Here is a 24,352-nt window from a genome sequence, read left to right on the forward strand (position 1 = left end):
CTCCCCGAGCGAGCCCGCCCCGGCTCCGAGCTCCCGAGCGAGCCCCGCCCCCGGCTCCGAGACCCCGAGCGAGCCCCGCCCCCGGCTCCGAGCTCCCGAGCCCCCCCCAGCGAGCCCCGCCCCCGGCTCCGAGCCCCCGAACCCCCCCGCAGCGAGCCCCGCCCCGGCTCCGAGACCCCCCCCAGCGAGCCCCGACCCCCGCCTCCGAGCTCCCGAGCCCGCCCCGAGCGAGCCCCGCCCCCGGCTCCGAGCCCCCGAACCCCCCCGCAGCGAGCCCCGCCCCGGCTCCGAGACCCCCCCCCAGCGAGCCCCGCCCCCGGCTCCGAGCCCTGGAGCGAGCCCCGCCCCGGCTCCGAGCCCTCCCCCCAGCGAGCCCCGACCCCGCCTCCGAGCTCCCGAGCCCGCCCCGAGCGAGCCCCGCCCCCGGCTCCGAGCTCGGATTGCCGGGCACGGCGGGAGTTCGCAGGGCCCGCGGGCGAGGCCGCGCCGCTTTGCCGGTGCCCAGTGGTGCCGGGGGAGCCGGCGGGTCCCTGCCTTGCTGGCTCTGCCCTCCCCCAACTCTCTACTCAGACCAGACACCCCTGCCCGCCCCTCCTCCGAGGGTCCACCCGCCATCCCCCCCCCTCACTTACTGGCTTATTTTCACCCCGCTGGCTCAGCTGGGGGTGCAGGCTCTGGGGTGGGGCCAGAAGTGAGGGGTTCAGGGTGTGGGAGGGGGCTCCAGGCTGGGGCTGAGGGTTGGGGTGCGGAGGGGGGTGAGGGCTCTGGTGTGGGGCTGTGGATGAAGGATTTGGGGTGCGGGAGGGGGCTCCAGGCCGGGGCTGAGGGTTGGGGTGTGGAGGGGGGTGAGGGCTCTGGCTGGCACTGCGGGCTCTGGTGTGGGGCTGTGGATGAGGGATTTGGGGTGCAGGAGGGGGCTCCAGGCCGGGGCTGAGGGTTGGGGTGCGGAGGGGGGTGAGGGCTCTGGTGTGGGGCTGTGGATGAGGGATTTGGGGTGCGGGAGGGGGCTCCAGGCCGGGGCTGAGGGTTGGGGTGCGGAGGGGGGTGAGGGCTCTGGTGTGGGGCTGTGGATGAGGGATTTGGGGTGCGGGAGGGGGCTCCAGGCCGGGGCTGAGGGTTGGGGTGCGGAGGGGGTGAGGGCTCTGGTGTGGGGCTGTGGATGAGGGATTTGGGGTGCGGGAGGGGGCTCCAGGCTGGGGCTGAGGGGTTCGGAGTGCGGGAGGGGGCTCCAGGCTGGGCAGTGGGCATCCCCTGGCAGGCCCGTCGGGGCCGGTGCATTACAGCGTCTCCCAGAGGCTCTCCGCACCCTAGGGCTGGACGGGCCCTCCAGAGGCATCTGCTCCTGTCCCCCGCAGCGAGCAGGACCACGGACTGTCTGAGCAGCCCTGACGGGGGGGTGTCCAGCCGGCTCTGGGGAACCTCCAGTGGGGACGGGGGCTCCACGGCCTCCCTGGGCAATCCGTCCCACTGCGTCACCCCCCGGGCAGGACGCTTTTCCCGGGGTCCAACCGAAACCGCCCTGGCTGCAATTGAGCCCATGGCCTTTGATCCTGTCCTCAGTGGTTAAGGAGAACAGCTTCTCCTCCTCCTCTTCACAGTGTAACCGCACACCTCCTGGCGTGGTGCTGGGGCACCCAGAGCACTGGAGAGTCATGAGGCTGCCACAGCTTTTAGCTCATGCAGTAGAGCAGAGGTGGGCAAACTACGGCCCACAGGCCACATCCAGCCCTCAGGACCATCCTGCCCAGCCCTTGAGCTCCTGGCCGGGGAGGCTGCCCCTGGCCCCTCCCCTGCAGCTACAGCACTGCATGGGCAGTGCGGCTGGCTCCGGGCGGCAGGACCGCGAGCTCCCGCTGCTCTCAGCTGCATGGTAAGGGGGCGGGTGTTGGATAGGGGCAGGGGGTCCTGGGGAGCAGTTGGGTGGGGCAGAGGTTCTGGTGAGGGGGCGGTCAGGGGATGGGGAACGGGGGGGTTAGATAGGGGGTGGGGTCCCGGGGGGGTGGTTAGGGGTGGGGGGTCCCGGGGGGGGGGTGGATGGGTCAGGGGTTCTGAGGGGGGCAGTCAGGGTGTGGGAAGTGGGAGGGGGTAGATAGGGGCAGGGGCCAGACTGTTTGGGGAGGCACAGCATTCTCTGCCCGGCCCTCCATATAGTTTTGCACCCTGATGTGGCCCTCGGGCCAAAAAGTTTGCCCACCCCTGCTGTAGAGGCTCATGCATTTAGCTGCAGAAGTCCTAGGTTCAATCCCACCCACTGGCATCTGTTGGCATTACAAAAACTTCTTACCCACTTTAAATCTGTTACCATGCCACCCTCTGTCATCTCCAGATGAAACAAACCCAGTGTTTTCAATCTTCCCCCAGAGGTCATGGGTTTGAGACCTTTAATGGGTTTTGTTGCTCTTCTCTGGACTTTCTCCAACTTCTCCAGATCTTTTCTGTAATGTGCCCACAACTGGACACAATACTCCAGCCTTATCAGCGTGGAGAGGCGAGGAAGAATTACTTCCCATGTTTCGCTTACAACACTCCTGCTAACAATCCCAGAACAGTGTTTGCTTCTTTCGCAACAGTATTGCACTGTAGACTCATACTTCATTTGCGAGCCACTCTAAGCCTTCGATTCTCTGCTGCAGTGCCCCTTCCTAAGCAGTCCTGCCCCATTTTTTGGCTGTACATGCTATTTTTTTCCCCAGGTCATTTATGGTAAAGATTTTATTGTGCACATCGAAACACCACCCATCTACCAGGAGAAAGAAAACCAATACAATTACATTGAAGATGGGAGAGCATGCAGAGGGACTGCTGCAAGAAGCCAGCTTTCTCTTGTTTCCCTTGCCCAAATGCTGGGGGGAAATGCAAACACAGCCCCCCCACCACAAATGATACAGTCCAGTTCTACTCTGTCTTATACCAAAAGCAGGGGCCAGCAACGCCTACCAGCCGCGAGTTGAGACAGCATTTTTGGACAGGGCATCTTCCAACTTGCATGGCGAGAGCCAAAGGGATTGGTCCAAGAGGCTGCAAAAGCAGAAAGTGCAATAATAATGGGTGATTTCAACTATCCTCATAATGACTGAGTAAATGTTATCTCAGGGCGGGTCGCAGAGAGAACATTTCTAGACCCCATAAAGGCCTGTTTCTTGGAGCAGCCTGTCCTGTAACCCCTAAGGGATGAGGCAATTCTTGATTTAGTCCTAAGTAGAGCACAGGATCTGGACCAAGAAGTGACTATAACTGAACTACGAGGTAAAAGCAACCACAATGTAATTAAACTTAACCTCCTTGTATTGTAAATAATATAAAAACTCCAGCATGGTAACACTTCACTTGGAAAAGGGGAACAATACAAAACTTAGGAATGGTCACTTTGGATGAGCTATTACCAGCAGGAGAGTGAGTTTGTGTGTGTATGGGGGTGGGGGAGTGAGAAAACCTGGATTTGTGCTGGAAATGGCCCACTTTGATTTTCATGCAGGTTGTAAGGAGAGTGGTCACTTTGGATAGGCTATTACCAGCAGGAGAGTGAGTTTGTGTGTGTGGTTTTTGGAGGGGGGGTGAGGGGGTGAGAGAACCTGGATTTCTGCAGGAAATGGCCCACCTTGATTATCATACACATTGTGAAGACAGTGGTCACTTTGGATGGGCTATTACCAGCAAGAGAGTGAGTTTGTCTGTGGGGGGGGCGGAGGGTGAGAAAACCTGGATTTGTGCTGGAAATGGCCCAACTTGATGATCACTTTAGATAAGCTATTACCAGCAGGAGAGTGGGGTGGGAGGAGGTATTGTTTCATGGTCTCTGTGTATATAATGTCTTCTGCAATTTCCACAGTTTGCATCCGATGAAGTGAGCTGTAGCTCACGAAAGCTCATGCTCAAATAAATTGGTTAGTCTCTAAGGTGCCACAAGTACTCCTTTTCTTTTTGCGAATACAGACTAACACGGCTGTTACTCTGAAACCTTTCAAGCCTGGAAGTCAAATCCTAGTGAGGCTAATAAGAAGGAGAGCAAACTCTGGCAGGGAAGTTGGAAAGTATAGTATGGCAGGCCACGAAGGAACTTGCTAAAGACAAAAAACTAACAGTAAGATTTTTTTTAAGTACAGGCAATGGGGCCACTAGACGACGAAGGTGTTAGAGGAGCACTCAAGGACGACAAGGCCATTACAGGGAAGTGAAATTAATTCTTTGCAGCAGTCTTCACTGCAGAGGATGTGGGGGAGATTCCCCACATCAGAGCTGTTCTTTCTGGGTGACACATCTGAAGTACAGCCCCACACATGTGTCAGTAGAAGAGATTATAGAACAAATTACTAAATTAGACACTAATTTAGTTACAAGGACCAGGTGGGATTCACCTCAGAATTTGACAGGAACTCAAATCTGAAACTGTAGGGCTACTAGCTGTGGTGTGTAACCAAACACTGAAACTCACATCTGTCCCAGATGACTGGGAAGGTAGCTAATGTAACGCCAATTTGAAAAAAGAACTCCAGAGATGATCTTGACAATTACAGGCGGGTAAATCTAACTTCAGTTTAAGGCAGATTGGGAGAAATTATATTAAAGAACAGAATTATCAGGCACACAGATTAACACGATTTGCTGGGGAAGAGTCAACACAGCTTTTGTAAAGGGGAATTGTGCCCCAGCAACCTAGTAAAAATTTTTGTGGGTGTCAGCAAAAATGGAAACAAGGACCCTCAGCAAAGACTTTTAAGGCAACTAAATAGAATCTTAGAAGATCAGGGTTGGAAGGGACCTCAGGAGGTCACCTAGTCCACCCCCCTGCTCAAAGCAGGACCAATCCCCAACTAAATCATCCCAGCCAGGGCTTTGTCAAGCCTGACCTTAAAAACCTCTAAGGAAGGAGATTCCACCACCTCCCTAGGGAACCCATTCCAGTGCTTCACCACCCTCCTAGTGAAATAGTGTTTCCTAATATACAACTGATGTTATTGACATAAACTGTAACTGTATAGAGCATTGTTGCAGCCACTGTTATATATTTGCAGCAAATATTGTACAAAAGTTGTCGTGTGAGGTGTCTATGACAAGGTGATGGTTTGCTGGTTAGGATTATGCCGTCTGTTTGTGTGTATCTTTTTTGTAAAGATATGAAGTTATGAATATTGGCTATGTACTTGTATCTCAAATGTATTTGATTCCAAGGAGCCTCAGTGAAGCATTTGGTCAGCTTCTTGAGAAAGGACTGTTCTCAGTAAGCGCCCAATCAAGAAACACTTAACTGACAATGGACTTTGGGAGACGCCAATCCACATCTGAGCTTTCCTGGGAACCTTCAAACTAACATGTAAACAGTAGCGTTGGCCTGCAAACTGAGTCATGCATGGACATGTGACTTGCCCATGTGACTCCAGACTCCATCTTGCTGCTGTGATTTTCCACAGTAAGAACAAAGGGGTCCTTCCACATGGCAGAGAATATAAAAGACCCTGGAATCCCCCCCATTTTGTCTTCAATCCTGCTTCTTACCTCTGGAGGGACTTGGCTACCCTGAAGCTTTGAACCAAGGACTGAATGACCCCTCCCAGCTGGGGATGTTCTCCAGAGACTGGATTTGAACCTGCCATTTATTCCATCACTGCTGCAAGCCTGAGCCAAGAACTTTGCCATTGCTGTGTGTCAGCGATTCCATTTCACCAACTCTAGCTCTCGTCTCTATCTTTTCCCTTTTATGAATAAACCTTTAGATTTTAGATTCTAAAGGATTGGCAACAGTGTGATTTGTGGGTAAGATTTGTATATTGACCTGGGTCTGGGGCTTGGTCCTTTGGGATCGAGAGAATCTTTTCTCTTTTACTGGGTGTGACAAAGTGGGGGATTTTCTTGTTTTTTTCCTTGTTTTCCAATGGTTTGCATGCAGAGGGGGTGAGACTCAGTTTCCCTGGGTGTTACAGGTTTAACGAGGTGATGGGAGAGGGAGTTTGATGGGACACAGGACCGGCGAGGGAACTTGGGACCCCAGCCAATGGCCTGGAGAATGGAGACCCCAGTGACTGGTGACCTGGCGACCAGGAGGCCCAGCTCAGGAGTCCCAGCCGGTTCTGGCCAGCGGGAGGACAATGGGCTGCGAAGAGGGGACCCGGTGACCTGACCAGCCGGTTCCAGCCAGAGGGGCCAGAGGACAGAAGAGGGGAGAGGAGGCCCAGGCAACCCTGTTTACCTGGAGAGAAGACAATGGACAATAATAGTGGGGGGATTTCAATTATCCCCATATGGACATGTCACCTCAGGACGAAATACAGAGACAAAATTTCTTAATACTTTCAATGACTGCTTCTTGGAGCAGCTGGTACAGGAACCCACAAGGGGAGAGGCAACTCTCGATCTAGTCCTGAGTGGAGCGCAGGATCTGGTCCAAGAGGTAACTGTAACAGGACCGCTTGGAAACAGTGACCATAATATAATAACATTTAAAATTCCTGTGGGGGGAAGAACACCGCAACAGCCCAGCACTGTGGCCTTTAATTTCAGAAAGGGGAACTATGCAAAAATGAGGCAGTTACTGAAACAGAAATTAAAAGGTTCAGTGACTAGAGTGAAATCCCTGCAAGCTGCATGGACACTTTTCAAGGACACCCATAATAGAGGCCTCAACTTAAATGTATACTCCAAATTAAAAAACACAGTAAAAGAACTAAAAAAGCCACCATGGCTTAACAACCATGTAAAAGAAGCAGTGAGAGATAAAAGGCATCTTTTAAAAAGTGGAAGTCAAATCCTAGTGAGGTAAATAGAAGGGAGCATCAACACTGACAAATTAAGTATAAAAACGTAATAAGAAAAGCCAAAAAGGAGTTTGAAGAATAGCTAGCCAAAAACTCAAAAGGTAATAACAAAATGTTTTTCAAGTACATCAGAAGCAGGAAGCCTGCTAAACAACCAGGGGGGCCCCTGGTCTTCACGGCTGAGGATGTTAGGGAGATTCCCAAACCTGAGCCGTCTTTTGTAGGTGACAAATCTGAGGAATTGTCACAGATTGAAGTGTCACTAGAGGAGGTTTTGGAATTAATTGAGAAACTGAACAGTAACAAGTCACCGGGCCCAGATGGCATCACCCAAGAGCTCTGAAAGAACTCGAATGTGAAATTGCAGAACTATTAACTATGGTTTGTAACCTGGCCTTTAAATCAGCTTCTGCACCCAGTGACTGGAAGATAGCGAATGTAATGCCAATATTTAAGAAGGGTTCTAGAGGTGATCCTGGCAATTACAGACCAGTAAGCCTAACGTCAGTACCGGGCAAATTAGTTGAGACAATAGTAAAGAATAAAATTGTCAGACACACAGAAGAACATAAATTGCTGCGCAAAAGTCAACATGGTTTCTGTAAAGGGAGATCGTGTCTTACTGATCTATTCGAGCTCTTTGAAGGGGACAACCAACATGTGGCCAAGGGGGATCCAGTGGACACAGTGTACTTAGATTTCCAGAAACCTTTGACAAGGTCCCTCACCAAAGGCTCTTATGTAAATTAAGTTGTCATGGGATAAGAGGGAAGATTCTTTCATGGACTGAGAACTGGTTAAAAGACAGGGAACAAAGGATAGGAATAAATGGTAAATTTTCAGAATGGAGAGGGGTAATTAGTGGTGTTCCCCAAGGGTCAGTCCTAGGACCAATCCTATTCAACTTATTCATAAATGATCTGGAGAAAGGGGTAAACAGTGAGGTGGCAAAGTTTGCAGATGATACTAAACTGCTCTAGATAGTTAAGACCAAAGCAGACACTAAAGAACTTCAAAAAGATCTCACAAAACTAAGTGATTGGGCAACAAAATGGCAAATGAAATTTAATGTGGCTAAATGTAAAGTAATGCACATTGGAAAAAATAACCCCAACTATACATACAATATGATGGGGGCTAATTTAACTACAACTAATCAGGAGAAAGATCTTGGAGTCATCGTGGATAGTTCTCTGAAGACGTCCACGCAGTGTGCAGCGGCAGTCAATAAAGCAAACGAGATGTTAGGAATCATTAAAAAAGGATAGAGAATAAGACGGAGAATATCATATTGCCTCTATATAAATCCATGGTATGCCCACATCTTGAATACTGCATACAGATGTGATCCCCTCATCTCAAAAAAGATAGACTGGCATTAGAAAAGGTTCAGAAAAGGGCAACTAAAATGATTAGGGGTTTGGAACGGGTCCCATATGAGGAGAGATTAAAGAATCATAGAATCATAGAATATCAGGGTTGGAAGGGACCTCAGGAGGTCATCTAGTCCAACCCCCTGCTCAAAGCAGGACCAATCCCCAATCAAATCATCCCAGCCAGGGCTTTGTCAAGCCTGACCTTAAAAACTTCCAAGGAAGGAGATTCTACCACCTCCCTAGGTAACGCATTCCAGTGTTTCACCACCCTCCTAGTGAAAAAGTTTTTCCTAATATCCAACCTAAACCTCCCCCACTGCAACTTGAGACCATTACTCCTTGTCCTGTCCTCTTCTACCACTGAGAATAGTCTAGAACCATCCTCTCTGGAACCACCTCTCAGGTAGTTGAAAGCAGCTATCAAATCCCCCCTCATTCTTCTCTTCCGCAGACTAAACAATCCCAGTTCCCTCAGCCTCTCCTCGTAAGTCATGTGTTCCAGACCCCTAATCATTTCTGTTGCCCTTCGCTTGACTCTCTCCAATTTATCCACATCCTTCTTGTAGTGTGGGGCCCAAAACTGGACACAGTACTCCAGATGAGGCCTCACCAATGTCGAATAGAGGGGAACGATCACGTCCCTCGATCTGCTGGCAATGCCCCTACTTATACAGCCCAAAATGCCATTGGCCTTCTTGGCAACAAGGGCACACTGCTGACTCATATCCAGTTTCTCATCCACTGTAACCCCTAGGTCCTTTTCCGCAGAACTGCTGCCGAGCCATTCGGTCCCTAGTCTGTAGCTGTGCATTGGGTTCTTCCGTCCTAAGTGCAGGACCCTGCACTTATCCTTATTGAACCTCATCAGGTTTCTTTTGGCCCAATCCTCCAATTTGTCTAGGTCCTTCTGTATCCTATCCCTGCCCTCCAGCGTATCTACCACTCCTCCCAGTTTAGTATCATCCACAAATTTGCTGAGGGTGCAATCCACACCATCCTCCAGATCATTTATGAAGATATTGAACAAAACCGGCCCCAAGACCAACCCCTGGGGCACTCCACTTGACACCGGCTGCCAACTAGACATGGAGCCATTGATCACTACCCGTTGAGCCCGACAATCTAGCCAGCTTTCTACCCACCTTATAGTGCATTCATCCAGCCCATACTTCTTTAACTTGCTGACAAGAATACTGTGGGAAACCGTGTCAAAAGCTTTGCTAAAGTCAAGAAACAATACATCCACTGCTTTCCCTTCATCCACAGAACCAGTAATCTCATCATAGAAGGCGATTAGATTAGTCAGGCATGACCTGCCCTTGGTGAATCCATGCTGACTGTTCCTGATCACTTTCCTCTCATGTAAGTGCTTCAGGATTGATTCTTTGAGGACCTGCTCCATGATTTTTCCGGGGACTGAGGTGAGGCTGACTGGCCTGTAGTTCCCAGGATCCTCCTTCTTCCCTTTTTTAAAGATTGGCACTACATTAGCCTTTTTCCAGTCGTCCGGGACTTCCCCCGTTCGCCACGAGTTTTCAAAGATAATGGCCAATGGCTCTGCAATCACATTCGCCAATTCCTTCAGCACTCTCGGATGCAACTTGTCCGGCCCCATGGACTTGTGCACGTCCAGCTTTTCTAAATAGTCCCTAACCACCTCTTTCTCCACAGAGGGCTGGCCATCTACTCCCCATGTTGTGATGCCCAGCGCAGCAGTCTGGGAGCTGTCCTTGTTAGTGAAGACAGAGGCAAAAAAAGCATTGAGCACATTAGCTTTTTCCACATCCTCTGTCACTAGGTTGCCTCCCTCATTCAGGAAGGGGCCCACACTTTCCTTGGCTTTCTTCTTGTTGCCAACATACCTGAAGAAACCCTTCTTGTTACTCTTGACATCTCTTGCTAGCTGCAGCTCCAGGTGCGATTTGGCCCTCCTGATTTCATTCCTACATGCCCGAGCAATATTTTTATACTCTTCCCTGGTCATATGTCCAACCTTCCACTTCTTGTAAGAGGCTAGGACTTTGCAGCTTGGAAAAGAGGAGACTGAAGGGGGGATAGGATAGAGGTCTATAAAATCATGAGTGGGGTGGAGAAAGTGAATAAGGAAAAGTTATTTACTTGTTCCCATAATAAAAGAACTAGGGGCCACCAAATGAAATTAATGGGTAGCAGGTTTAAAACAAATTAAAGGAAGTTCTTCTTCACTCAGAGCACAGTCAACCTGTGGAACTCCTTGCCTGAGGAAGTTGTGAAGACTAGGACTATAACAGGGTTTAAAAGAGAACTGGATAAATTCAGGGAGGTTAAGTCCATTAATGGCTATTAGCCAGGATGGGTAAGGGATGGTGTCCCCAGCCTCTGTATGTCCGAGGGTGGAGATGGATGGCAGGAGGGAGATCACTAGACCATTCCCTGTTCTGTTCACTCCCGCTGGGGCATCTGGCATGGGCCAGTGTCGGCAGACAGGATACTGGGCTCGATGGATCTTTGGTCTGACCCCATCAGGCCGTTCTTATGAGAGAGGTCCCATGCCTGCCAGGGCTGGAGATGTGCGCTGGGTTGGGGGCAGCAGCACGGGGTGGGGGGAGCTGGGCCGGCGCTCGCTGGAGGGGAGAATTCTGCCAAGGCCGGAGCTCCTGCCTGGGGCGGGGGCTGCCCACGGCCGGGGAGCGGCCCCGCAGCTGAGGCAGCATCTGCACTGAAGCTCTGCAGTGGGCCAGCTTTCTACAGGTGAGCGCCAGCCTGGTCCCTTTCCCTGCCCTGGGGCTGCAGTGCAGGCGGGGGCGTGGATGCCCGTTCATGTCTCCCTGCCTGGGCCGGGAAGCTGAGGATCCAGCCAGCGGCCTGCATGTGGGGGTGAAGCCTGGGCCCGTGCCGCCACCCCATGCCGCGCATGCACAAAGAGGAAATGCCGTGCGCAGGGAAATGTGGACGCGGGATTCCTAGCAGATGTTTCCACTTCCACAGCTGGGTGGCCTGGAGCCTGCCTCCTGGAGAGGTGCCTTGGCCCAGCCCTGCAGCTCCTGGGGAGCAGGGTGACCACGGGAGCTCCTGGCCCCCATTCTCCTGGAGGGGCCAAGAGCTGGGCCTTGCCCTGCCCCCCAGTGTGAAATTGCCACAGGCTCCTGGCCGTCGGGCCATGCTGCCAGGCCAGCTCTCTTGGTGGGCTGGCGGGCACAGCCTGCTGCTGGGCACTGCCCGTTGGACTCTCTTCCCAGGGGTCGGGCAGGAGCTGAGCCGGGTTTCCCAGAGAGCCAGCGCGATAAAGGGCCTTGCTTTCTGTGTAGCGGGTCCATGGCACATCAGCTGAGTGGGCCCGTGGGGCAGAGCACTCCCGGAGCCAGGCCCTTTGCAACAGCCAGCCGTGGAGCGGGGGCTGACGGGTGTCCCGGGGCAGGGGGCCCAGCTGCCATCGTGTTTGGGGAGAAGGTCTCAGCCTGGGGTTTCGTGCTACTTAGAAGCATCAAGAAATGCCAAGTGCAGCCAGTCCTGGCACCTGCTCCGGGAGCCTGCAGCACTGAGCGCCCTGGGCAGAGCCCCCGTGCCTGCCCCCCGCATTGTGGGGTGGCGCAAGGGAGGGCCCCATGACTGGGGCCAGGAGCCCAGGGGCTTCACCCTCCCTGTGTGACACAGGGTGGGGTCCCCCCAGGCTGGGCTCAGGGGCTCCCTGATCCACGGCCTGGTTCTGCAGAGAAAGCGGGACCGGGGCTGCCCGGCACCTGGATCAGGCAGCTGCCGGAGTCAGAGACACTGGCTGGGCAGGGAGCAGCACAGGCCTCCTCTGCCCAGGGCACAGGTGCCCCACATGCCAGCGGTGCCAGGGGTTACGAGAGCAGCGGCGATGGGGGAGGGCTCCTTCCCTGCCCCAGCCAAGGGGCTTCCTGGCCAGCGGGGGGGCTGAGAGTGAGGGGAGCCCAGCACTGGCCCAGCCTCCCTGTCGGTGCTGTGGGGAGCGAGCAGCGCAGCCCTGGGAGTGGGGTCCAACGACTGAACCCTGGGGGCTGAGTGGGGGGCCGGCTGCAGCTACGGGAGAGTCAAAGCGTGGCCAAGCCTAGCCCCGCTGCAACTGCTACAGGCCCGGCGGGGGGAGAACAGACCCAGTCCGTGCTGCCCTCTGCCCCACCGTCTGCCCTCTGCAGGGCCCAGCACCAGCCTCAGAGCCCCCGGCTGCCTTTGGCAACCTACGGGCAGGAGGAGAGGGCGACGGGTGCGTTTCTGGGACCGGGACCCCACTTACAAAGGGGGCTGAGGCCCCAACTCCTGGCACGGCGGCCCAGGGCCAGGTGCCTCCCAGCCTGGTGCACCGAGGGCCAGGAATAGGCAGGGGATGTGGCAAACCCACAGGGCTCCAGGAGGAGCCTGGTGGAGGGAAGGACCTGCCCTGACCTGTGGGGCTGCAGGACCTTTCCCCAGTGAAAGCCTTGACAGCTGTGCTCTAAGCAGCTACTTCCCAGCAACACCCACAACACACGTGCCCAGCCAAGCTCTTAGCTCACCACTCCCACCCCACGGACGTTTCACCCGGGGGCCGGGCAGGAGCCGCTCGCTGCTCAGCCGATCGCTGAGCAGATCCCCTTTGTGGGCCCCCCGGGGGCAAAGAAGCACAGCGTGGGGAGGTTGGTCCCCAGAGCAAGAGGCCGGCCGGGGCAATGGGGCATGGCATGGTGGGGCCGTCCCCGCTCCACCCAGCCCAGCGCAAGGGCACTGTCTACGAACCGGCAGTTGCCAGATGCACACTGGCCCACCCGGCCCTGTGCTGCCAGCCTGCCCCTTCCCCTCGGGGGTGGGCCCAGGCCATGCCACACAGCCCCCGACTCCCGGTGCCCAGCGTCTCCCCACACATACCCTCCACCACTGCCCCCCAAGAGACCCCCCCCACTGGCCAGCAGCCCCCCCCCACGCCTCCGGAGACCCGCTCCCTCACACCCTGCCCCCTGGCCACACTCACCGGCCCTGCTGGAAGGTGGCGGTGTCTGCCAGTCTGAGCTGGCAGCGCGGCCGGGGCCGGTCCAGGGCCAGGGCGGGGAATCGCTCCGGCCTCTCAGGAGTGGCGGGACTAGCCGGGGAGGGAGCACACACCGTACGTGTGCAGTGGTTAGACAGGAAACAGCAAGGAACCGGACTGGGATTGAGTGGAGCTGTACGTGTGGCGTGTCTGCCAGAGGACTGTACGTTGGAGAGAGTTATGTGGGAAGTGGGTTTTAAGTGGGCTTTTAGAGGAAATGGAACGGAAAGGCAGCAAAACTGGGATCCCAGCTTTTTAAACAATCCTCCGTCAACACACCAAAAAAGCTCATGTCTAGTTACTCATTCAAAATGAGAAGAAAGGCACAGCAAGATTTCATCATAAATGAAGTAAACTCCTAAAGATTTCAGAACACAACGGCTCTGAGGAGACACAAGGGACGCAATACAGAGTCCACCTTGTCGCAGAGAAACGCAGCTACACTAGTTTCAGAGTAACAGCCGTCTTAGTCTGTATCCGCAAAAAGAAAAGGAGTACTTGTGGCACCTTAGAGACTAACCAATTTATTTGAGCATAAGCTTTCGTGAGCTACAGCTCACTTCAGCGGATGCAGTTAGACTAGTCCTCTTTTTTGACCCAGCATAGTCTCCCCAAACAGAAGGGCACTGTTCCTGGAGAGGGTTTTTCTTGTTGGCGTAGGCCATCCACCTCCCCGAAAGGCGGGAGCGAGGTGGACAGAAGAATTCTTCCGCCCACAGCCTGGACTTATGTGGGCCTAAAGCGACGGAAAGACCTCCTCCACCTTGGGGTTGTGCCGGCCTAGTCTCCGTAGCACAGACAGGGTTGCCAACCCAAGAGAAAAAACAGAGAGCAAAAGCCAAAGCGGCCCTAGGGCAGGGGGTGAGCCTGCAGGTTGGACGCGGGGACCAGGTGAGACAGGCATTTCCGACAGGCCGCCCTCCCGTCAGAGGAGGAAGAGCCCGAGAAGGAGGGAAGGGAGAAAAGCTGCAAGCCGGGAAAGAGACAGAGCAGCCAGGCAGCTCCCCTTAGGCAAAAGGCGGCCCTGGTCCAAGGCCGCCGAAAGCACAGAGTGCTGTAAGCCGCGGTCTCCGAGCTCTGCTCTCCCTTGTCGCACCGAAGGAAGGCCCAGGCGGGTACGAACCCGACACTAACACACAAGGACACCACTGCCGCTCGCCGAGAACGTGCAGCGCCGTACACCCCCCCCCGGAACCGTGTCTCTGTCTTTCACCGCACGCCAGGGGAGAGCGCGAACGCAGTCCCCCACTACCACAAATTATGCAGTCGAGTTTCCCGCATTTGGGGAAATCGCAGGGGTCAGCACACCCGCAGTGCAATGGATGAGCCTCGCCCTGGGAAAACCACCTTCGTGATCATGGTGTCTCCCCTGCCAGGTAAGTATGAATTGCGCAGCCCCAGCCGCCGCCCGCCCTCGCTCGCCCCGCACTCTCAACCCACGGTGGGGCCCGCCGCGACACGCCCGCCGGACCCGCCCACGCCGGCCCCCACTGCCGCGACCTGCCCCGGGGTGTCTCCGGCCCCCACCCTTGTCCCCGCCGAGCCCCGCCTGCCAAATTCGGGCCCCGCTCGGCAGCCAGCTCCCGCTCCCACAGTGCTCTGCTCGCACACAGATCTGCATACGTGCGCACGCGGCTCCGCCCCCTCTCGGGCCCCTCCCCCTGCCTGCCCGGGCCGGGCGCTCTCCCCTGGCCCGCCCCGGCTCCCCGCGCGCCGAGCCCCGCGGCCGGCCCCTCCCCCCCCAGGCGCCCTGGCCCAAGGGCCGCCCGGTCCGGCCGGGCCCGCTCCCCGCGGCGGGGGGGCCGAGCCGCCCCCGGCCTCAGTAACGCGCCGGAGCCCGGCGGCCCTAGAGCCGTAGCCGGCCCGGCCCCGGGTCCAGGCTCCCGGAGAGCCCCGGGCACAGCCGGGATCGGGGCCCCGCCTCTGCCGGGGGGGGGGAGACGCCGCGTCTCGCTTCCCGCCCCCCGAGGATGGTGGGAGACCCCAGGGACCCCCCCTCCACTGACCCCCCCGAGGGGGGTGCGAGACACCAGTGACCCCCCAGTGACCTCCCCCCGAGGGGGGTGCGAGACACCAGTGACCCCCCAGTGACCCTGCTGACGTGGGTGCGAGACACCAGTGACCCCCCAGTGACCTCCCCCCGAGGGGGGTGCGAGACACCAGTGACCCCCCAGTGACCCTGCTGACGTGGGTGCGAGACACCAGTGACCCCCCAGTGACCTCGCCGAGGGGGGTGCGAGACACCAGTGACCCCCCAGTGACCTCCCCCCGAGGGGGGTGGGAGACACCAGTGACCCCCCAGTGACCTCCCCCCGAGGGGGGTGTGAGACACCAGTGACCCCCCAGTGACCTCCCCCCGAGGGGGGTGCCAGACACCAGTGACCCCCCAGTGACCTCCCCCCGAGGGGGGTGCGAGACACCAGTGACCCCCCAGTGACCTCCCCCCGAGGGGGGTGCCAGACACCAGTGACCCCCCCAGTGACCTCCCCCTGAGGGGGGTGTGAGACACCAGTGACCCCCCAGTGACCCCGCCGAGGGGGGTGCGAGACACCAGTGACCCCCCAATGACCTCCCCCCGAGGGGGGTGTGAGACACCAGTGACCCCCCCGAGGGGGGTGCGAGACACCAGTGACCCCCCCAATGACCTCCCCCCGAGGGGGGTGTGAGACACCAGTGACCCCCCAGTTACCTCCCCCCGAGGGGGGTGCCAGACACCAGTGACCCCCCCAGTGACCTCCCCCTGAGGGGGGTGCGAGACACCAGTGACCTCCCAGTGACCCCGCCGAGGGGGGTGCGAGACACCAGTGACCCCCCAATGACCTCCCCCCGAGGGGGGTGTGAGACACCAGTGACCCCGCCAAGGGGGGTGTGAGACACCAGTGACCCCCCCAGTGACCCCCCGAGGGGGGTGTGAGACACCAGTGACCCCCCAGTGACCTCCCCCCGAGGGGGGTGCCAGACACCAGTGACCCCCCAGTGACCTCCCCCCGAGGGGGGTGTGGGACACCAGTGACCCCCCGCCTAGTCCCTGCCCGGCCCGTGTCACTGCAGGGGGCCAGGGGCTCGTTTTGCTCCCAGTGTCCCCGGTTCCGATGAGCAAACTCAGGATCCGAAGCGGGTCAGTGACATTTCCTCTGCGAGCGGGAGGAGCCGCGGGCCGGCCGCCTCCTCACCGTGACTTTGGTAAAACACGCTGGGGCCCTGGCAGCGCCTCCCCGGCACGTTTTACAGGCTCTGGTTTTCCTGCAGCCCGTGTCGATCTTTCGCTCCGCAGCGAAGGGTTCCGCGGAGAGGAGCAGTCGCGAGTTTCCTCCCCAGGCTCCAAGACGTCGCTTCGGTGGGGCTGCTCTCCCTGGGTGTGAGAGGAGCAGGCTCTGCTCTTCACGGCGTGCCGCGTCTGTTGTCGAAAGGAACCGGAGCTCTGAAGCCTGCACTTGACAGTCGTTTCGGGCTTGTGCTCATAAGGCCTTCTCCGGCAAGGGGGTATTTTGTATTCATCGAGCTCAGGGGTTCCCAGCCTGAGCTTTGTGAAATGTGACAGGGGGTTCTTGGGGAAAATTCCCTCATGGCGGACAGAGCTGTCCCTAGGGACGGCGGACAGAGCTGTCCCTAGGGTCCCCGGGCAGCCCGGGGCCAGCAGCCCGGGGCCCCGGGACTTCCAAGAGCTGAGCAGGTCAAAGCAAGCATCTCTATCGCACTGAGGAGATCTAAACTTCAAGACTCCTTAGAAGAAATGGAAAGGGAGGTGGATATTTTTGCTGTTTTTAAAATTGAATAGGCAGCTAGTGTTGTTTTTAAAATTATTCTGAAGAACAAGTTTAAGCTTTGTTGTCACATGCGCTGATTCCCTGGACTGCTCAAGACCTGAGTGCTTGTGTAGGGGGAACTCTTTCAGTTGGCTTCTTAAATCCCTTCCTGCTGTTTCACGTCTGATACTCCTGGAGGAAATGTACGAGCCTTGTCCTTGTAACAGGCTTATTCCAAGTGATACAAGCTACGAAAGTGAGCTCTTGGAAGAGTGTTGCCGTTTTCATAACGTAATAAAAATACTGTAATGATGAATAATAATTAATAATAAATGGTATGCAATAAGAATGTCATAAAAACAAATTTTATATTTCCAAGATCACTGCTTTTCTAATTTATACTAAGGTAAAGGAGAAAATCCCTGGAAATATTCGTTTTTAGGAGGGGGTTCGCAAGACTTGACATTTTAGTGAAAGGGGTTCACAGGTTGTTGATGTTTGGGAACCACTGATCTATTGGTTTGGTTTCATACGTTTTTGGCATTAGTGATTTGCCAAGGCAAGGCTTGTATAATGTAGAAAAGAAATTTCAGATATATTTTCATGTTTCATTTTTTTCATGCATAAATTTATTCCCAAATGAAGGAATTAGAATAATGAATCCCCATGTTTTCTGTGTTAATATTTAATGGTACAAAAAGGGTATTCATACTGGTTATTCTAGATGACCTTAGGCAGCACAGCTCATTAGCAATTAATTCTTTCACCCCCATGAGTTCCTGTAAGAAGGCCAGAGTGGGTCAGACCAATGGTCCGTCTAGCCCAGTGGAGTGTACAGAACAGGACAATTTGAAGTGATCCACCCTCATCTTCCACTCCTGGTCTCTATCTAGTCCCAGATTTAGGGCTTGCCTCAAGCATGGGATTGCATCACTGACCCACTTCACTAAATAACTCTTGATGGACCTAGTCTCTATTAACTTATCTCATGCTCTGTGGAACCCAGTGATACTTTTCGCCCTCAGGGAGTTCTGCACGTTAATTTCGTCAGGTGGGTCCCCCCCACCTTTACTGTATTGTGGGACAGGGTAAATAACACTTCGCTCTTCATTTTAGCCACCTCATTCATGCTTTTATAGTTCTCAACCCCTTTTTTACCAGGGGCCTCTAAATACACAGCCCTGCGGATCCCCATCCAGACGTGAAGCAGGGGTAGCACACGGGGTCCCCTGCTTCCCCCCCCCCGCTAATGTAGCAGGGCAGAGCAGTGTCTTGTCTCCTTGGCTAGCTGCTGCCTGCTCGTGGGGTCAGTGGCTGTGAGGCAATCCTCACCGATGGCAGGGAGATCTCTCTTCTGCAGCGATACTGCGATTTTTTGTTGTGACCCTCCCCCCGCAAACCAGGCAAACGGGCTCAGTGGCCCGCTGAGGTGAGTTGGAGGTGGGTTAAGGCAAGGTTTCTTTTGGCAGACGACCGGTTGAGAACCAGTGCTGTATCATATCCCTAGTTGTCACGAAGTGTGGGGGAGTCAGGGCCCTGCACCCCCAACTTCCTGCGATTCACCATGACTCTCAGCCAGCCAGTAACACAGAAGGTTTATTAGACGACAGGAACACAGTCCAAAACAGAGCTTGTAGTTATAGAAAACAGGACCCCTCAGTCAGGTCCATCTTGGGGGACAGAGAGGCCAGACCCCAGTTCTGGGCCTTCCTCTCTTTCCCCAGCCATCTCCAAACTGAAACCCCCTCCAGCTGTCTCACCCAGCCACACACCCCGGCTCCTCCTCCAGCCTTTGTCCAGTTTCCCAGGTGCTGTAGCTCACGAAACCTTATGCTCAAATAAATGTGTTAGTCTCTAGGGGTATGTCTACACTACGGAATAAGGTCGAATTTATAGAAGTCGGATTTTTAGAAATCAGTTTTATATATTCGAGTGTGTGTGTCCCCACAGAAAATGCTCTAAGTGCATTAAGTGCATTAACTTGGCGCAGTGCTTCCACAGTACCGAGGCAAGCGTCGACTTCCAGAGCGTTGCACTGTGGGTGGCTATCCCAGTTCCCGCAGTCTCCGCTGCCCATTGGAATTCTGGGTTGAGATCCCAATGCCTGATGGAGCTAAAACATTGTCGCGGGTGGTTCTGGGTACATATCGTCAGGCCCCCGTTCCCTCCCTCCCTCCGTGAAAGCAAGGGCAGACAATCGTTTCGCGCCTCTTTTCCTGAGTTACCTGTGCAGACGCCATACCATGGCAAGCATGGAGCCCGCTCAGGTAACCGTCACCGTATGTCTCCTGGGTGCTGGCAGACGTGGTACGGCATTGCTACACAGCAGCAGCAACAACCCACTGCCTTCTGGCAGCGGATGGTACAATATGACTGGTAGCCGTCCTCATTGTGTCCAAGGTGCTCCTGGTCATGTCGGCTGGCAGCACCTGGGCAGATATGAGTGCAGGGACTAAATTTGGAGTGACTTGACCAGGTCATTCTCTTTAGTCCTGCAGTCAGTCCTATTGAACCGTCTTATGGTGAGCAGGCAGGCGATACGGATTGCTAGCAGTCCTATTGCATCATCTTCTGCCGGGCAGGCAAGAGATGTGGATGGCATGCAGTCCTTCTGCACTGTCTGCTGCCAGCCAAAGATGTAAAAGATAGATGGAGTGGATCAGAAGAAGAAATAGACCAGATTTGTTTTGTACTCATTTGCTTCTCCCCCCTCCCTCGTCTAGGGGACTCATTCCTCTACGTCACACTGCAGTCACTCACAGAGAAGGTGCAGCGAGGTAAATCTAGCCATGTATCAATCAGAGGCCAGACCAACCTGCTCGTTCCAATAAGAACAATTACTTAGGTGCACCATTTCTTATTGGAACCCTCCGTGAAGTCCTGCCTGAAATACTCCTTGATGTAAAGCCACCTCCTTTGTTGATTTTAGCTCCCTGAAGCCAACCCTGTAAGCCGTGTCCTCAGTCGCCCCTCCCTGCGTCAGAGCAACGGCAAACAATCGTGCATCTGAGTTGAGAGCGCTGTCCAGAGCGGTCAAAATGGAGCACTCTGGGATAGCTCCCGGAGCCCAATACCGTCGAATTGTGTCCACAGTACCCCAAATTCGAGCCAGCAAGGCCGATTTAAGTGCTAATCCACTTGTCAGGGGTGGAGTAAGGAAATCAATTTTAAGAGCCCTTTAAGTCGAAATAAAGGGCTTCATCGTGTGGATGGGTGCAGGTTTACATCGATTTAATGCTGCTAAATTCGACCTAAAGTCCTAGTGTAGACCAGAGCTAAGGTGCCACAAGTCCTCCTGTTCTTTCTCCAGGCAGAAGGTGTCACCTGGCGCCACCCCCCTCCTGGGCTCAGGTGACAGGCTCAGGTATCATCCCTCCAGTGAAGCCACCCCCTGCTATCCCATCCCCAATGCAGACAGTCCCAGTAAACCTCCCCTGCGACATCCCCAGGTCAATCCGCCCCACTTCCTGCTCCGTCACACCCTCCTTAGTCATCTCTTGTCTAAACTGACCAGCCCTAAGGTCTGTCCTCTCGTCTCATACTTTGGAAGCCTGCGATTTGCCCCTTTCCATTGTGAAAACTATCTATTCCTATCCGTTGTGTCCTACCTACTAACCAGCTACTGCTCCATCAGAGGGCTCCAGCCGTCTGCAGTAGCTCGTGGCTGGGACTGGGAGTGCCAGCCTCAGGGCAGACCGTTAAGAAGCAGGGCACAATCCCCACACTGGTGTGTGTTCTGTCCTTAGATTTCACCAGGTATCAGACTATGGATGATGGGCCTTTTAGGACCTTTTAAACCAAACTTGCTATTTTTGGATAATTTAAGCATTAGACACTAGAAATGTTTTTATTAACCTGTATTTTAGATCATTTTAACATTAGCTTGAATATAAATTTTAAATCTGTTCTTATCACTTTAGCAGTGGCTACTTCCTCTACCCGAGGACTATCTATTCAGCCGGTTTTTGGAATGGGAGATGGAATAGCAGCTTGCTCCATCCACGGCACACATCGCCCGGTTGCTGCAGTCCTGAACCCCCAGGGACGGCGGACCTCGCGGTGGGGAGAATCTCAGGGTCCGAGAGCAGCGAAGCGGGGTGCGGCTGGCTGAGTTAACGTTTGGGTTGCACTAAGCGGGTGGTTCTGAGTCATTTGTAACGCTTTGGGGAGCGATTAGTAACGTCTTATTCTTAGGCCTCTGAGCTGCAAGGCTGCTCTGCACTTCTCCTTTCTCAGTGTTTGCAGGTCAGCTGACAGCTGCTTTCTTCGGCTAGTCCCCGTCTGTTCTTCAGCCGCTCTCCTCCCGGCACCTCCCGGAGCTGGCTGCATGGTCTGGACCCTTCTTTCCCTCGTCCCCCCAGTGAAGATAACTCACATGACTGGAGTACAGTCATGGATGGTTATAAACTGTTCAGGAAGGACAGGCAGGGCAGAAGAGGTGGGGGAGTAGCACTGTATGTAAGGGAGCAGTATGACTGCTCAGAGCTCCGGTACGAAACTGCGGAAAAACCTGAGTGTCTCTGGATTAAGTTTAGAAGTGTGTGCAACAAGGGTGATGTCGTGGTGGGAGTCTGCTATAGACCACCGGACCAGGGGGATGAGGTGGATGAGGCTTTCTTCCGGCAACTCACGGAAGCTACTAGATCGCATGCCCTGATTCTCATGGGTGACTTTAATTTTCCTGATATCTGCTGGGAGAGCAATACAGCGGTGCATAGACAATCCAGGAAGTTTTTGGAAAGCGTAGGGGACAATTTCCTGGTGCAAGTGCTAGGGGAGCCAACTAGGGGGGGGCGCTTTTCTTGACCTGCTGCTCACAAACCGGGTAGAATTAGTGGGGGAAGCAAAAGTGGATGGGAATCTGGGAGGCAGTGACCATGAGTTGGTTGAGTTCAGGATCCTGACGCAGGGAAGAAAGGTAAGCAGCAGGATACGGACCCTGGACTTCAGGAAAGCAGACTTCGACTCCCTCAGGGAACAGATGGCCAGGATCCCCTGGGGGACTAACATGAAGGGGAAGGGAGTCCAGGAGAGCTGGCTGTATTTCAAGGAATCCCTGTTGAGGTTACAGGGACAAACCATCCCGATGAGTCGAAAGAATAGTAAATACGGCAGGCGACCAGCTTGGCTTAATGGTGAAATCCTAGCGGATCTTAAACATAAAAAAGAAGCTTACAAGAAGTGGAAGGTTGGACGTATGACCAGGGAAGAGTATAAAAATATTGCTCGGGCATGTAGGAAAGATATCAGGAGGGCCAAATCGCACCTGGAGCTGCAGCTAGCAAGAGATGTCAAGAGTAACAAGAAGGGTTTCTTCAGGTATGTTGGCAACAAGAAGAAAGCCAAGGAAAGTGTGGGCCCCTTACTGCATGAGGGAGGCAACCTAGTGACAGAGGATGTGGAAAAAGCTAATGTACTCAATGCTTTTTTTGCCTCTGTTTTCACTAACAAGGTCAGCTCCCAGACTGCTGCGCTGGGCATCACAAAATGGGGAAGAGATGGCCAGCCCTCTGTGGAGTTAGAGGTGGTTAGGGACTATTTAGAAAAGCTGGACGTGCACAAGTCCATGGGGCCGGACGAGTTGCATCCGAGAGTGCTGAAGGAATTGGCGGCTGTGATTGCAGAGCCCTTGGCCATTATCTTTGAAAACTCGTGGCGAACGGGGGAAGTCCCGGATGACTGGAAAAAGGCTAATGTAGTTCAATCTTTAAAAAAGGGAAGAAGGAGGATCCTGGGAACTACAGGCCAGTCAGCCTCACCTCAGTCCCTGGAAAAATCATGGAGCAGGTCCTCAAAGAATCAATCCTGAAGCACTTACATGAGAGGAAAGTGATCAGGAACAGTCAGCATGGATTCACCAAGGGAAGGTCATGCCTGACTAATCTAATCGCCTTTTATGATGAGATTACTGGTTCTGTGGATGAAGGGAAAGCAGTGGATGTATTGTTTCTTGACTTTAGCAAAGCTTTTGACACGGTCTCCCACAGTATTCTTGTCAGCAAGTTAAGGAAGTATGGGCTGGATGAATGCACTATAAGGTGGGTAGAAAGCTGGCTAGATTGTCGGGCTCAACAGGTAGTGATCAATGGCTCCATGTCTAGTTGGCAGCCGGTGTCCAATGGAGTGCCCCAGGGGTCGGTCCTGGGGCCGGTTTTGTTCAATATCTTCATAAATGATCTGGAGGATGGTGTGGATTGCACTATCAGCAAATTTGCGGATGATACTAAACTGGGAGGAGTGGTAGATACGCTGGAGGGGAGGGATAGGATACAGAAGGACCTAGACAAATTGGAGGTTTGGGCCAAAAGAAATCTGATGAGGTTCAATAAGGATAAGTGCAGAGTCCTACACTTAGGATGGAAGAATCCCAGGCACCGCTACAGACTAGGGACCGAATGGCTAGGCAGCAGTTCTGCGGAAAAGGACCTAGGGGTGACAGTGGATGAGAAGCTGGATATGAGTCAGCAGTGTGCCCTTGTTGCCACGAAGGCCAATGGCATTTTGGGATGTATAAGTAGGGGCATTGCCAGCAGATCGAGGGACGTGATCGTTCCCCTCTATTCGACATTGGTAAGGCCTCATCTGGAGTACTGTGTCCAGTTTTGGGCCCCGCACTACAAGAAGGATGTGGATAAATTGGAGAGAGTCCAGCGAAGGGCAACAAAAATGATTAGGGGTCTAGAGCACATGACTTATGAGGAGAGGCTGAGGGAGCTGGGATTGTTTAGTCTGCAGAAGAGAAGAATGAGGGGGGGATTTGATAGCTGCTTTCAACTACCTGAAGGGGGGTTCCAAAGAGGATGGCTCTAGACTGTTCTCAATGGTAGCAGATGACAGAACGAGGAGTAATGGTCTCAAGTTGCAATGGGGGAGGTTTAGGTTGGATATTAGGAAAAACTTTTTCACTAAGAGGGTGGTGAAACACTGGAATGCGTTACCTAGGGTGGGGTAGAATCTCCTTCCTTAGAGGTTTTTAAGGTCAGGCTTGACCAAGCCCTGGCTGGGATGATTTAATTGGGGATCGGTCCTGCTTTGAGCAGGGGGTTGGACTAGATGACCTCCTGAGGTCCCTTCCAACCCTGATATTCTATGATTCTATGAAGAGACATTTACCTCCGGGGGTCACTGGTGTCTCGCACCCCCCTCGGGGGGAGGTCACTGGGGGGTCACTGGTGTCTCGCACCCCCCTCGGGGGGAGGTCACTGGGGGGGTCACTGGTGTCTCGCACCCCCCTCGGGGGGAGGTCACTGGGGGGTCACTGGTGTCTCGCACCCAGCGCCGGGGGGGTCAGTGGAGGGGGGGTCCCTGGGGTCTCCCACCATCCTCGGGGGGGGGGAAGCGAGACGCGGCGTCTCCCGCACCCCCCCCGGCAGAGGCGGGGCCCCGATCCCGGCTGTGCCCGGGGCTCTCCGGGAGCCGGGAGCCTGGACCCGGGGCCGGGCCGGCTACGGCTCTAGGGCCGCCGGGCTCCGGCGC

At 54.7% G+C, this 24,352-nt stretch overlaps 1 non-coding gene across 1 annotated transcript; it reads right to left on the reverse strand.

Annotated features, from left to right (window-relative positions):
* Positions 1-14,350: 14,350 nt before the first annotated feature.
* LOC114018940 lies at positions 14,351-14,514 on the reverse strand. Its single transcript, XR_003564126.2, has one exon. It is a non-coding gene; the product is annotated as a U1 spliceosomal RNA (small nuclear RNA).
* Between the last annotated feature and the right edge of the window lie 9,838 nt (positions 14,515-24,352).

The sequence above is a fragment of the Chelonia mydas genome, chromosome 3, assembly GCF_015237465.2.
Source record: "Chelonia mydas isolate rCheMyd1 chromosome 3, rCheMyd1.pri.v2, whole genome shotgun sequence".
Lineage (NCBI taxonomy): Eukaryota > Metazoa > Chordata > Testudines > Cheloniidae > Chelonia > Chelonia mydas.